At 37.8% G+C, this 15,108-nt stretch overlaps 1 protein-coding gene across 1 annotated transcript in view; it reads left to right on the top strand.

The window, feature by feature from the left end:
* The window catches only part of LOC150095207 (cilia- and flagella-associated protein 44-like), a 267,172-nt gene that overhangs the window by 110,865 nt on the left and 141,199 nt on the right, over positions 1 to 15,108 (top strand). The gene's annotated exons all lie outside the window — the stretch shown is intronic.

The raw sequence follows: 15,108 nt of genomic DNA, 5'->3' as shown, positions 1-15,108 counted from the left end.
TCTTTGAACTCTGAAATAATTGATGACATTTTAAATGTTTGAAAGTTCTCAGCTTTCCTATTTGTAATTTTCTGTCTGAGCAATTCCAATTCTTCTACCATTTCAGTTACCAAAATATTTTCCCTTTCTATTTTTGTTATTGTTACTGAGAATATTTTCAGCTAGCTTTGCATGAAATGGAGCCAAAGTATTGATCATTGGTTACTGAAAAATATTTTTTCAACAATGTAGGGCATTTATCTTGTGATAAAAAGTAAGATCTGACTGATTCATCATACATGTCAATAATCCTATTCATGGCTGGTAGTAATGATAATCATCTTGTTTGTACACTATCTAGAACACCTTTGTATTCAGTTTCTGTAAATGCACAGAAATTCTTCAGTTCCTCTACTCTCACAGTGTAAATGTGGAAATACTGAAATGAAATATTTTATTTACAATTGTTTTGATATCAACAGGCAAAATATCAGCACTTGTCTGTACACCAGGCTGGCTATGGTAGACAAAGTAACCTTGTTACCGTCCAGATGCAGCAGTGCCACTGGTTGCAGCATTTTCATGCTATCACAGCGAGAGTGCATTCATAACAGTTGATAATCATCATAGCATGCATGTTTTTGATCTTAAGCTATCATATGTCACCAACAGAGACATTATCCTTTCCATATTTGAACATACAAGAATGAAGTCATGCACCAATTCAAGAAAGGGACAAAACTGGACTAAAGTTAATAAAAAAATGGACAATTAGCATCCTGTTAAGGTTTTGTCAGGACAACATGACCAGAGTCTAAGAAAAGGGACAATCCCTTTAAAAAAAAGGGATGTCTGGTCACCCTAATGATATTGTGCGTATATAGGTAGTTTGGGTATCCTACAATGAGTCTTTTGACTCCATGGAGATACCTGTATAATAATAATAATAACACAACACCTTGTGAGAGCAGTCCTGTTGCTCATTCCCAAGTGTTGGTTTCAGCTTATGACAGAGTATCATACGCATAATGGAATGCACAGCCTCTGAATCTCAGAGTCTGTGAATTCCATTGACTCTGAATCTCAGGGTCAATGGAAGATGTCACCTTCCTTGCTGCTTTCATTTATCTATTTTTTTTATTCTACCTTAACATAAGAAAACAGTGTAAGTTTGAGTTTGAAATATGTTCACAAAGTTATTTGCATAATTGGAGAGAGCTGTCCCCCACAAGTTGATTTAGTGTATCTGTTTTATTGTGAAAAAACAGATGCACTAAATTGGACTGTAAGGAGTCCAATTTCCACTTTCATAGCAAAACAAGTAGTAAATTCTAAAGTTAAGTCTTGTTACTTTTACCTGATACTGGTAACTCACCTTCAGTTGAGAAGCTCATATAAATGTCTTTCCAACTAAAGGACATTTACTACTTGCTTTGCTATGAAAGTGTTTGTGTATATGTGTTCAACAGATTTGCTTCTATGATATTCTCTATAATAATTTAAATATGAATATAATTGTAGTCATCAGTCAAAGTGGAAAGTGGTGGGTGCATTATCTGTGAATGAATATAAAGAGAGCTATAGGAGATTCTACTGTGTGAGATGAGTAAGACTCCCTGATGAGTGGCTAGAATTCCTGGAGGTTCCTATATTACAATAATAAATATCTTCATCATCATCATAATGCTAATTATGGATATAGACTGATAGGATGGAAATGGGAGAAATGTTTGATTTTTGGGGGGGGGGGGGGGGGGGGTAGCACAATGCAAAACATGGTGGCATCTTCTGGAAGTGGTTTAGATATTATTATTATTATTATTATTATTCCAAAACCCATGGAGTCAAAGACTCATCTAGGAGGTCCTTTTTTTTTTTTCATACACATAGCTCATCACACCATACCTTGAACCCACTCAAATTCTCTACAGACACCACACTCTCAGGCAAGGCATTCCAATCATTCACAACTCTGAAAAAAAAAACCTGCTTCTCACTCCCCTGCTCACACCCTCCTTATACAGCTTCCAGGGATATTTTCTGGTTTTCCCTCTGATCTCCCACCTTTGTCTGTAAAACCTCTCCAACATTGATCCTACTAACTTGCAGGTCTCTATCATATCACCTCTTCCTCCTATCCACTAGACTGTAAATTACATCTTCTCAACCTATCCTCATATTCAATTCCAGAGATCAGAAACTACCTTAGTAAGTCGTCTCTGGACCCTTTCCAACATGAAAACCAGGTGACCAAATTTGTGCACAGAAGTCCATGTGTGTGTGTGGTCTGATCAAAGCCTTATACAATGGAACAAGAATCTCCTCCCTTCTACAAGTCAGTGTCCTCCACATCATTCCCAGAATTCTTTGTGTTGTCCTCACAGTTTTGGCAATGTGTCCCCTAAATATCAGATCCTTATCCACTATCACCCCAAGATCTATTTCCTCCAACTCCACTAGGCTGTAAATTACATCTTCTCAACCTATCCTCATATTCAATTCCAGAGATCAGAAACTACCTTAGTAAGTCGTCTCTGGACCCTTTCCAACATGAAAACCAGGTGACCAAATTTGTGCACAGAAGTCCATGTGTGTGTGGTCTGATCAAAGCCTTATACAATGGAACAAGAATCTCCTTCCTTCTACAAGTCAGTGTCCTCCACATCGTTCCCAGAATTCTTTGTGTTGTCCTCACAGTTTTGGCAATGTGTCCCCTAAATATCAGGTCCTTATCCACTATCACCCCAAGATCTATTTCCTCCAACTCCAACAATATATCCCCACCAAGCATAAATTATACATCCCATCTTTATTTCCCAAATTTTAAAACCTTACATTTTGCAACATCGAACTCGCATCCCCATTTCCATGCCATTCACTCAATTTATTCAAGTCTTCGTGTAAGGCCACAACATCTTCTCTTCTCTTCATAGTTTGTCCCAACTTTGCATCATCTGTGAACAACTGAATTCCCCATCCAAATCTTCACCAATATCTTTAAAATACAGGTTAAACAGCAGTGGTCCTTAAACAGACTATGTAATTAGAAAGCTTGTGAGGGCTAGAATTTTCTCCCAGTGAGGGAGGAAAATATATTATTATCATTATTATTATTATTATTATTATTACGTGACACCTCCAGGAAGTCCAAAGACTCATTGAGGGAGGGCACCTACTCTACAACTCTCCGTCTCCACCACTCAATCCACCAACTACACCAACACCATCTAGCACCCACCACCATAATCACAAACATCCATTCCCACAGCAGGATTCGAACCCGCAGCCTTTTGGTTGGAGAGGGGATATGCTAACCACTCAGCCAACCAGGCCGGCAAAGACTCGTGGAGAGATGGCACCTACTCTGCATCTCTCTCTCTCTCTCTACCAACTACAATGAATTGCAACTATACCAACACCATCTACCGCCCACTACCACCACTAGTATTTTCACAGATAGTCGCAAACATGCATGCCCATGGCAGGATTCAAACTCGCAGCCTTTCTGCTGGAGAGTGGATACATTAACCACTCGGCCAACCAGGATGGGTTATTTGTGAGTGACTAAAGAATGAGCCCTGAAGACTGCTGAACTATATTATGAAATGTCTAATTTTTTTTATTTGATTTTTATGGCTCAAAGACATCAGAGGTCATACTTTGCTAGGACACAGGTCGCAGCAGTACCTGTGTACTATTGATTAGTAGGACAATCACAAACTAGGACACAGGTCACAGCAGTACCTGTGTACTATTGATTAGTAGGACAATCACAAACATCCATTCCCTTGGCAGGATTCGAACCCGCAGCCTCTTGCCTGGAAAGCAGATATGCTAACCATTCGGCCAACCAGGCTGGCTATATATACATGTAATGAGGGTTTATCACCCACTAAGATGTAAGTGGATTTCTTGAATTTGTCAATCTCAGCCACCATCTATAAACTGAAGCAACAAAGTTAAGTTACAAAGTTGAATACAAAATTTCAAATTAAAAATAATTGTAGGCCATTGTTAATTATATTGTTCCTAAATTGAATTTAGATACTATCTGCATCAAATCTGATATGTACTCTCATATCATATTTTATGTCATATCAAGGGTGTACAGGTTACTATGATTGCCAGTCTGGTTGGCTGAGTGGTTAATGTATCCAATCTCCAACCAACATGCTCTCAGTTCAAATCCCACTGTGGGCATGGATGTTTGTGATTTTCTTTGAGTTGGAAATGAATTTCATTTTGTGGTAGGAGATCACTACCTCTCTTATTGGAGGCATGAAGTGGCTTAAAAAAACTTCCATATTTGGTCTCTAGACCAGGGTTTGCAAAATAAATTTGAAAAATACAAAAAAATTAGAAAAATTAATTTAAAAAACAAAAAAGCAACATTGGATGGGCATCATATTAAAAAAGAAAAAGAAAGTTTACATTCCAAACTTCCTGTGACTAGTTTCCTCCATATTAGCCTGTGGAGGATTCCAATATTGTCAGATCTTATATTTCAGTCAGTCTTTCAAGGTACTTCTAACTGCATCAATCTTCCTTTGGGTCTTTTCCAGCAATTCTGGCTTAAAACACCTGCTTTACTAACTTTCCCTCTCCCATTCTGTTTAAGTCTCCTCACGCATTCTTAAAGGCTAATAATCTCAAGTTTCTTCCTAATATCTCATTTTTAATATGATTCTGCCATTGTTGCTGTTTACTCCACTAATTTTTTTTCAGAATTCTCATATCTTTGGTCTCTCTAGTCTTGATCAATTGTTTTATTTCTAACGCAACTCTCAGATCCATAAGTTAAAACTGGTTTCAATACTGTCTTGTATACTGCTAGTGTTCTGAATAATTTCTCTCTAATTTCATTTAAATCTGTTTAGTTTGATTTCCTAACGTACCAGCTTTTCTTATTCTGTTGTCTGTTTCCATTTAATTTTCTAAATTGCCTTTCCACATTTCAAGTTTCTGATGGCTCTTTTTACCCCAAGTATCAATGTGTTGTACTTGTGATTGCATTTCTCTTAAATATTTCCTATCACTATTCTGTCACTACTTGTTTCATTTAACATTCTTTCAAAATAATTACTCCAGACATCTATATTATCAGAAGTTTCACATCACCATTGTTATCTCTGATTCCTTTTACAGTACGCTTTCCTCCATTTCTAAGCTTTTTCAATAGCCTCCAGAATATTTTGGGACCTTCCATATATATATAGAAAGTTTTTTATTTTAGGTGTATTATATTATACATTAAAGATACTAAGTAATTATACACTTGGTTTTAATCCTTTTCCCAAGGAAACAAAACAATGTTTTGCGCATGAAATATATTCACGTCTGAGCTACCTGTATATAGAGGCTAATGACCTCATATCACTTGCCTTAGTATGTATCCCAGTAAATCAGAAGTCATATATATCTCATATACAAGTAGCCAAAAAGTGCTGAATCTTATTAATAAAAATCTCTGGATGAGAGAACGATGTAGAAAGTTTTTTTTTTTTTACCTTGGGTATATTATAACATTAAAGATATCAAGAAATTATATACTTGGTTTTAATTCTTTCCCCAAGGAAGCAAAACAATATTTTGCACATGAAATATATTCACGTCTATGAGATATATACGACTTTTTCATTACTTCAATCTTGGTATCTTTCCGGGTCTGGCTAACACCAATCAGACCTCAGTAAAGGTCGAAACTGGTCTGAGTAGTGGCCCTTAAGGCATCTCACATGCTTCCTTGAACTTTCTTTCAAACCAAGTTTTGGTGCAATGTAGGGACTTTGTGCCTTTCCAATTGATTCTATGTTTGAGGGTGCTGATGATCCCTAGGTATTGTGTTGGATAGTGGTCCACTGCAAACCTACATACACACAGACCTGTGTGTGTGTTGGTTTGCAGTGGACCATGAATGAAAGGCAGCTGAGGGAAGACGTGTGACAAGTGTGTCTGGAAAAGGAAGAGAGTTGTTTTCAATCTTGATGATAAATTGGATAAATCTGGTTCTTTTTCAGGTGGCTTAAGAATGTATTTAATGTTTTGTGACAGTGGGGCCAAATGGCAAAAATATCATCTAACATATCTGAGCTAAACTTTGGGCTTTAGGCTTGCTGAATCTAGAGCTCGCTGCTCGAAGTCTTCGATATAAAAGATTAGCTATGGGGGGGGGAGTGGTGAGCCCATGGCCATACCTTCTTTTTACAGGTAGAAATTATTTTGCCACATGCAATACCCCAAGCGAAGTACATGCACAAAGAGGGCCTTGATATTGGACAGAAATATGTTCTGTATGAGAAAATAGTATCATTGATTGGGACATTAGGGAAAAGGGCAGTTATGCCAAAGCTGACTAATAAATCTTGTTGATTGTTGAGTGTGATGTTTTTAATTTTGTTGATGAAGTGTTGTGTATTTTTTATAAGAAGGAAAAATGACCTACCAAACTCCTTGAGTGTAGCCACTAGTTTCTTGGCTAAGTGATAATTGGGGCTGTTGATTCCTTCAGCTGTCAGTTGTAGTAATGTGTTTGTTTTGTGTATTTCATGCCATAAATTCTGGGAGTACAGGCATAATGCAGTAATAACTTTGTAATTATTGTTTCCTCTGGCCATGTGATTGCTGACTTGATTAATTCTATTGTTTTATTTTTTATGTGGTTTGTAGGATTGTAGTTAACCAATTGGTAAGTGTTGAAGTTGGATACCAATTAGTTCATTTTTTCAAGGTATGCTGTCTGATCAAGAATGATGGTAGCATTGCTTTTATCTGCCTTGGGAATAGCGATGTCTTGGTTATTTCTTAGAGATTTGAGGACTAATTTTTCTGCTTTGGTTAAATTGCAATTTAGCTGTTTATTAGAATTTAATTGTTGTTGTTTTTTTTGTCATCTGTATATTATTATACTGATATGCATAAAATTTATTTTATTTTAATTCATTTATATTTATGTATAAATTTTTTATTTATTATTTTTTTTCACAGGAGATCAGGCTAGGGTAAATGATTAGCAAAGCATTTAGATTTATCTTGCTTTTGTATAGTGTTAGCCTGTGTCCTGTGCATATGTATGTTTTCCTGCTGATGACTTTGATACAGAGGTCAAAACAGCAGTTGTTATTTTCAAAATTATAAGTAAAATAATTACTCCAGCATGTGTGTTTTTGTTTCCATGAATTCTTCACACTGAATTGATTAGAGGAATCTTTATATGGATTATTTCATTTGAAATAATCCATGATGAGTTAGCCAATCTCACAACAGTAGCAGGACATTTCTAATGGAAACTCAGATGTTTTTGTCCTGAATACAGACAAATTAGCCTGAGTACACTTGACACAATTTACAAACAAAAAATACTACTTGTGGTGGTTGATGACATAATGTGTGGTTCATGGATTATGCAGTAGTATAAAGTGCCGTATCACTTTTCTTACTGAAGTCTGCCACTTCAGTAGCTACTTTTTTACAAGTGCTTCACTTTCTTGCATATTTGTCTGTATTCTCTTAGAGTGCATGCTAACTTACTTTGCCAAGAACTTTCCATATGCTTTTTTCATGGCTGCCTCTAACTTTCTGAGTCCACTACAGAGTTCTGATTTCTCTCTTCTTGAAAATTTTACTACATGCCTTTCTGAATGAATCAATCAATGTTTTTTCTTTCAAAATTCTTTATGAATGAATGAATCAATGTGTAGTCTGATCAGGGCTTTATACAATGGAATTACAACTCTTTTATCTCTGCAAGTCAGCATGCTTCTCAATATTGCAGCAATCCTCTAGGTTACCTTCACCACCTTTGCAATATGTTTCTTGAATTTCAGGTTTCTATCAGTCATCACCCCAGATCTCTAGTCTCCCCCTACTTCCTCCAGAACAGTTCCTCCAAGAGAGTATGCAGCCTCCCATTGATGTATCCCAAACTTCAAGACTTTACAATTTCTGCATTAAACTGAAATCCCCCATTCATTTACCCATCTGTCTAGTTTATTCAAATCATCTTGCAGGGCTACCACATCTGCACTATTACTAATAACTCTTCCCAGTTTCACATCATCTGCAGACAACTGAATAACCCCCTCCCCCCAAAATCCACTGACAGTGGCATTGATATAAAGGTTAAACAAATACAAGTAATTAGCCCTGTGGGGACCCCACTTGTAACCTTCTGCCAGCTTGTTTTTGCTTCTCCATACACAACTCTCTGATATCTATCAGATCACCAATCCTGAATTCAGTTCACTAATCTTACATCTAAATCCATGTGCTGCAACTTAAATATCAGCTTATCATGTGGTACCCTGTCAAATGCCTTTGCAAAATCCAAAAAAAAAAAAAAAAAGGCAGAATATGCCTCTCCCTCATCAACCACTCTTGTCACTTTATTATAAAAAGCAATTATATTCCTTAAGCTAGAGCCCTTTAACAAATGCATGTTGACTCTCACAGATAACATTACCCTCATTCATTTCTCCACAATCTTAACAACTATTGATGAAATACAAACTGGTCTATAATTTGACACTTCCAGTCTGCTACAACCCTTATATAATGGCACTATCTTACCCTCCTTCCACTTCTTTCCCTTGTCCAGACCTTCAATGAAAAGCCTGGTCAATTTAGCTGTTAGTTCTTTAGTACATTATCTCAAAACCCCATAATGGAATTCCTTCTAGATCCACTGCTTTATTGACATCCAGAGTACTCAGTATTTGAAACACATTCTCCTCTTGCACCTCTAAACCTCGAACCTGCCTTATCCCTCTAGTATTAAAACCTAGGTTTAGAACTCCACTATGTCCCATCGGTCTCTCTATTCCTATTTTTTTCCAACAATGTCATTCTTCCTCAATCATTTCTCCTACTAGCCACATATCGAAAAAATTCCTTAGGAGTTTTTTGGATCTCAGGGCCAATCACTTCTCATATTCCAGTTTTGCCTTCCTTACCATACCAGTCACTCTCCATGCCTGAGTCTTATATTCTTCATGTATTTTCTCTCCATCTCTCTCCTTATATCTCTTCCATAACTTCTTTTTAACCTGCCGTCCCTATTTGATATTGTTGTCATCCACTTTACACCAAATTGTGTCCTCTTCTCTACTCGTGGTATACAGCTTACTATTGCTGCTAATAAATATTTCTTCACAAATGAAATACCAACAAGGACCAACTTTTTTGTTTTTCTTTGTATTAACTGCTTTTTAAACTCAAAACATTTCTTCACTCTTCTTAGTAGAACCTTTTATGGGATCACAGGCACAAATATTCTTGTTATTTGATTCCCATTTTGATGTTTGCCCACATCAATTTACATGATATTGTTCATCTTTCAAGAAGATTGGATTTAGTTCTGAGTACTGTAGCTACTTGTTCCTTTCCCTTTTCATTATTGCCTGTATATAACATCTTGTATTTGTTATTTAGAAGAATCTCACTTAAGTGTGTTCATCTTCTTTATTTCCATAACATCAATTATGTCAACATCATATTTTTTCTTTTCTTTTTCTTTTTTTTTTTTTTTTTTTTTTTTTGCCGATTTCACTTCTATTCCACTGATATATTTTTCATTGACGTCACACTGTTCCATTTTTCCAGTTTCTTCTGTCACTGTTCTGAACGAACTCAAATTACCACATAATCTGAAAAACATAGTTGTTTCTTCTTTCTAGTCATTATAATACCATATCTTGAACATCATTCATCCCCACAGTGAACAGCAATGGAGATGAGACATTTATTTTTCTCAGTCCATTATTAAGTGTACATCACCCTGAATTACTAAATTCACTCTTCACAGCTGTTACTTTTAGCATACATATCCTTGATCATATCTGTTTCTTCTTTTCATGCACCTCTCTTTTCTAGACTTTCCTGGCATTAATCAACTTAAACTTAGTTGAACTTAATTAAAGGCTTTTTCTAAATTCCCACTTTCTCCATCATTTCCCTTATAGCAAAAATCAAATCCACAGTTCAAAAACCTTTTCTAAAACCAGGCTGATCTAAATTAATGACAATATATTCATGAAAATGACTTCAGATTAATTGCTTTAGTATCCCATAATGCAAGCACACATCCTTTAGGGCATATATAATACTGTGCATTATGGGAAAAGTCTACTACCCAGACCAGGTTCGACCTTTATTATGGTCTCATCAGTGGGAGCAAGATGCAGAAGAGATACCAAGATTGAAGTAATGCAGAAGTCACACATATCCTATATATTAGTGGTGAAAAGGTGTCACAACTTATTATTAAAATACTCTGGATTAGAGCTAGTTGTAGAAAGTCTTTTCACTTACTTATAAATTAAATTTTAATTTATAACCAAGTGAAAAAACAACTAGAGCAGTTCTGCTCTGTGATAGGTTTTTGCCTTCACTTGGTGCAGCAACTGATGAGATTCCTGTAGTTATTCATATTAGGAGTGATGACTTCAGAATAGTGATCCTTTATTATTATTATTATTACTATTATTATTATCCTAAGACTACATGGAATCATAAACTCATCTAAGAGGTCCCTTTTGTCATCAGCCTATCATACCATACCTTAAACACATTAGAGGGCCAGGGGAACGGTCATGTTTTCAGGGAGCTCCCGAAAGCTAAGTACAATTTTGAATGGAAATTAGAATATATGTTAAAAAATCATAACGTAATATTGTCTAAATTTGGTAGCTTGTTGTGTCTGTGTGATTTTGGTGTAAATTCCGTAAATTAATTTAGTCTTAACGATACGTTTCATATATTTGAATATGGCGCCAATGCGACGTAAGATAATGGCGTCCAAAAATACGACGCCATTGTTCAAAAACTATAATGTTAGAGAATTTGTCCAATGTGATGTGTGTGGAATGTATGCATTCCCGAATGAGGCTGGAGTATGGATTGAAAGTGATAGTGGTGGGAGAATGTGTAGAAAGTGTATGCAAAGTGAGGAGTCGAAGTATGTGTCAGGTTGTGAGACAGTTATGGTTGAAGAAAGCCAGAATGCGAGTGAAAATAGTGGATCGATAGGGAATTGCGGTGTACAAGATGGCAATGTGAGCGGTGATCTAAGAAAGAGCGAGAGCAATTATACAGAAAGAGAAAATGGTTTGAATGATAAAAAAAATGAGGAATTATTTGTAGGAAGTGAGATCGCTAGGCTGCGCGCAGTGATACAAGATGCGCAGCGGCAATTAGAGCACCTGCAAAACTCTTTCCAGAGTGATTCGGCTAACGTAAATAAACAGCGTGGGCGAGTTTCCGAAATGAAGGAGAGAGTGTTGTATGGTGACTCGTTATTAAGAGGAGTAATAGATGGGAGTGTAACTAAATCGTACTTACCGGGTGCGAAATTTAAGGATGTAAGTGAGTGCATTAGAGTGCAAAAACAGAGGGTGAAAGAAATAACAATTGTGGCTGGTATGAATGAATTGAAAGGTGATAAATTTTTTATGAGAGAGGACTTGAAAGTATTGTTAAAGGTAGCGAAAGAAAAGCGTGACAGAGTTAGAATGGTGAGTCTGTTACCGCGGTATGACAGAGAGGAGTTTAGAAGGAGGGCCATAATCGCAAATGATAATATGCGCAGGTTATGCGGACGGTGTGGTGTGGAATTTGTGGACGTGTGGAATGAGTTTGATGGGCGAAAGGACTTATACAAGATGGATGGCCTGCATTTGAATGGACTTGGTGTGCGGAGACTGGAAAAAGTGTTGCTGAATGAAGTGAAAATGGATGTGCAGAACCAGGGAAACTAGAACTACCAAGGAGGGGGGGAAGTGGATATCCAGACATCAGTGAGACAGTTGAAGGTAAAAATGTATATAATGTACCTGAGCCAGCAATAAGAACAAAAAATGGGAATGGGGTATTTAGAATAACGCATCAAGATAGGGGTGGGACAAAGGGAACACTGCAATTCATGTATACTAATGCCAGGAGTATTAGGAACAAGAAGGAAGAATTTTTGGCCTTGATTGGCTCTTCCTGGCCACAGGTTATTGGCATTAGTGAAACATGGCTGACGGAAGATGATATAGTTAGTGGGATAAAATGTGTAGGTTATAGTATGTTTAGGAGGGACAGAGAGAATAAAATTGGGGGAGGGGTGTTATTGATGATAGCTGATGAACTGCAGCCAAGGAGAATTGAAGTATTGCAGGATAGTGAAAGGAGCTCATTTGAGGCTATTTGGTGTGAGATTGATACTGGCAGAATAAAATATACAGTTGGGTGCTGCTATAGACCAGGTGATGGAATAGATGGTGGAGATGGTATGCATAAACAAATTGATGAAATGAGTGGAAGGAGGGTAATTATTATGGGGGATTTCAACTTTGGTAACATTGATTGGAAGGAGGAGAGGACACATGTGAGGAAGGAAATGGATTTTATTCAGTTATTAAGGGATAACTATCTGAAACAGCATGTAATTGAAAATACTAGGGGTGTGAGAGTGCTTGACCTGGTAATAGTATCTGAGAATTTGACTGTAATGAATATGACCATGTTGCCACCTATTGGTGAGAGTGATCATAAGGTCTTGACCTGGGAGGTGACTAAAGGTGTGAAATTTGTGATTAAGACAGGGTATATGTGGAATTACCGTGCTGGCAAGTATGACAAGCTTAGGAGATTGCTTGGATCAGTGCCATGGCATGTACAACTGCAAGGGCTGGACGTCGATAGAGCATGGGAAGTGATCAAAGACCATTTACAGGAGGTTATGGCTGATTGTATACCTAAGTTCTGAATAGTGAAACAAGGAGGGGTTAAATGGATGAATAACACCATTAAGCTTGAGTTGCAAAAAAAGAAACAACTATGGAGGGAATTTAAAGAAAGGGGTGACCTGCAGGCACACGAACGGTATAAAGTACAGGCCAGAAGGGTAACGAGTGTAGTAAAAACAGCAAGAGCCGATTATGAAAGGAAACTAGCTATGCAAGCAAAAGAGAATCCCAAACAGTTCTTTCAATATGCTGCAAGCAAGAAAAAAACTGTACATGGCAAAATGATTTTAAGGAATGACGATGGTAAAGAGTTCACTGAACCAGTCGATATAGTGGAGTTACTGAGCGCGCACTTTGCAAAAGTATATCATCCAGGTGGTGACGTTGAAAAAATGAAGGAACCATTAGCTTATATGGGAATTGTGATGAATGAAGTGGAGGTGAATAGTCTATTACAGAACCTTAATGTGAATACATCTGTGGGATTGGATGGTATACCGGCAAGGGTCTTGCATGAAGCGGCTAATGAATTATCAGTGCCCTTGACCATGTTGTTTAATCTGAGTCTCAGGTCTGGCTTAGTCCCGAAGGCGTGGAAAAGGGAAAATAGTTTCACTACATAAAGGAGGATCCAAGACTATGGTTGCAAATTACCGACCGATCAGCATATCAGGAGTCGTTGTCAAGGTCTTGGAGAAAGTAGTCAAGGGAAAAATACAGGAATGGATTGATGAAAATGAGATACTGTACAGAGGACAGCATGGCTTTGTGAAGGGTAGATCATGCCTCAGTAACTTGCTCGAGTTTTATAACAAGGTGACGGCTGAACTGGATAAGGGAAATGGGTTTACAGTGATACTGCTGGACCTGGCAAAGGCGTTTGACAGGTTACCACATGGAATTCTAATCCGTAAACTACAACATATGGGAATGGATATAGGGTTGGTGAGATGGATAGCTGGGTGGTTGATGGAGAGATATCAAAGAGTAGTTTATTCAGGAGTAGAGTCCAAAAAACGGCCTGTGACTAGTGGTGTGCCACAGGGTTCTGTTCTTGGACCACTGCTGTTTAATCTGTTCATTAACAATATAGGGAAGGGTCTAAGTGGGACAGTTCATTTGTTTGCTGATGATGCAAAGTTGGGTAGGGCGATAGTGAATGCAGAAGATGTGAAAGTCTTGCAAGATGACTTAGATAGATTGGAGTTCTGGACTAAGGAGAATGGATGTCAATTTAATGTGACAAAATGTAAGGTTATGCATTTCGGAGTGAAAAGATTAGCAGCAGTATACCACATTGGTGGAACTGTACTCCAAGAGATTGATGAGGCCAGGGACTTGGGAGTGTTGGTGGATAGGGAGATGAAGTTTAGGGGGCACAATGCGAAAGTAGCTAAATCAGCTCATCAACTCACTTGGTTGTTGAAAAATACCTTGACAAGCAGAGAAAAACGAGTTATTGTACCTCTATGGTCACCTCGGTTCCTTCTTGATGGGGAGGAGGTTGAGAGGATCCAGAGGCGAGTGACTAAGATGATAGCAGGTCTATGGAATGAACCATATGAGAACAGGTTGAAGGTTTGTGGGTTGCAGAAACTAGTTGATAGGCGGAAAAGGGGAGACATGATTGAGACATTCAAATTGCTAAAAGGATTCTATAGGATTAATTCAGATGATATTTTTGAGATCAGGACTGGTGGTGGGAGAACTAGGGGACACCCATGGAAGCTGGGCAAGAGCGTGGTTAGCAGGGGTGTTAGAGCTGGGTTCTTTACTTTTAGAGTGGTAAATGAGTGGAATAAGTTGCCAGAGTCTGTTGTGGGTGCTATGACAGTGAGCGAGTTCAAGGCAAGGTATGATAGATACTGTGAGAATGTTGAACAGCTGCGTGAACATGATGTTTAGGGCCTCCCTCGATGAGTCTAAGGACTCCTGGAGTAGCCTGTGGTAATAATAATAATAATAATAATGATAATAATAATAAATTCTCTGCAGAAACCATGCTCTTCAATGCATTCCAATCACGTGCAACTCTCCATGCAAAAAAACAACTTCTCACTCCCTTGCTCACATAGCGCAATTGGAAGAATGACGGTACATTGCACCCTTCGATTGGAAAAGTCCTGAGTTTGATTCCCGTCATGATGGGAGGAATCTTTATATGGACTTTTTCAATTGAAGGTGAGTTAGCCAATCTCATATGGAGGTAGCAGGGTTTTTTCTCCTGGAAACTCAGGTTTTTCATCCTGCTTACAGACAAATCGGCCCTTCAGAACACACACAATTTACAGACAAAAGATACTTGTTGTGGGTGGTTGATGGCACTGATGTAGTTGATTGGTAGCAGAGGTTCAGTAGTGGGGGGAGATGGAGAGTTCTACACTAGGTGTCCTCCCGTGATGAG

Source organism: Typopeltis vanoorti, chromosome 20 (genome assembly GCF_054136105.1).
Source record: "Typopeltis vanoorti isolate ZY-2024b chromosome 20, IOZ_Tvanoo_1.0, whole genome shotgun sequence".
Lineage (NCBI taxonomy): Eukaryota > Metazoa > Arthropoda > Arachnida > Uropygi > Thelyphonidae > Typopeltis > Typopeltis vanoorti.
The sequence above is the reverse complement of the archived record's forward strand: the minus strand, read 5'-3'. Positions and strand labels throughout refer to the sequence as shown.